The sequence below is a fragment of the Pleuronectes platessa genome, chromosome 8, assembly GCF_947347685.1.
Source record: "Pleuronectes platessa chromosome 8, fPlePla1.1, whole genome shotgun sequence".
NCBI lineage: Eukaryota > Metazoa > Chordata > Actinopteri > Pleuronectiformes > Pleuronectidae > Pleuronectes > Pleuronectes platessa.
In genome coordinates, this window is record NC_070633.1 from 14,521,371 (window position 1) to 14,522,750 (window position 1,380).

Here is a 1,380-nt window from a genome sequence, read left to right on the forward strand (position 1 = left end):
CGCAGGGACTAGGGTCTGGTGTGTCCGGTCCCAGCGGAGGATCCAGGGAGCGGCAAGGGTTCTCCAGGAGGACCCACCGCCTCCCTGTCCACGGAGAACAGGACGAGAGCGAACGAGGATCACTGCTGTGTTCATGGAGTTAACGTTTCACCTGTATCCAGAGGACAGATCGACAATCTGTTAACTAGCCAATCTAGAACTACACAAATTTCATATCTACAGATTTCCTTTGAACAAAGACACATATTATAATAAGTTGTGAGTAATTTGGTGCTTTGAACATATATTGAAAATTGGTTTGATCCAAAAACAAATTGAGGATATTTGGTTTGTCTTTTTGAACATTGCAGATGAGTTGCTTCAGAATGAAGGAAGTGGATGAGTTCTTGAGAAAATCAACAAGCAATGATTCCTCCATTTATACTAGACTGTGAATTGCGCCGACCATGCACATTTGTATTGTGTTATTTTCTATGACTCGTCTCTCTTGAAAATAAACTTTATTGACTAAGATATTGTCGCATAATGTTAGGTACAAACCAGTACACAACATAGCTGATAACAAGGAATGAATGTACTGAGAAAAATGTTCTAAATATGTACAAAAACATTGTAAATTCAAATAGAATAAAAATATGAACTAAATAAGACATCAGACAGACAGACATTGAAAAACACAACTTATCTGACTTCATGGGGGCTTCATTAAAATATTTCTGTAACATTCTGAAAACGAATGAATTATTTATTGTTTTTAAGACACCGGAAGTTGAGCATCGAGGTCAATTTAATCAAAAAAAGGGGGAAACGTTTATCATGTAAACACGTTGAAGAGAAAACCCTTCAATGTTCTCACTGCTGACAATATTCACACACTCTCTTGACAGACACTGCACGATTACAAATAAAATAACAGACCCATCTGTGAATAAACATTCAGCTCATATCAGATAAAACATTTATTGCTTCCATTAAGAGTTTTCAGTCGCGTTTCTTTGTTAGTTTGCAGGATGGATTACAACAGAACTTGGTGAAAGGATGTGGGTCAGAGAAGAACCCATTCAATGTTGGTGCGGATCTATTTAGCCTGATCCCGCACTGTCGTTTTTTATACTAAGCAAAGCTGACTGGTAGTTTAATTATAAGCAAAGATAAATGTCATAGCTTTAAATAGCATAAATTTATATTTACAGCTTGCTCACCATTGTTCTGGGCCCTAAAATGGGTTCTGATCCTAATGTTAGGAACCACTGTTCTAATACAATTACAGGTATTAAGCCTTACTTGTTATCAACTGTAAGACATCTTTCGTTTAATCATATGGATTTATTATATCATGAAATCAACAAATCCTGATCAGAATGAAACAATGTGGAAAGC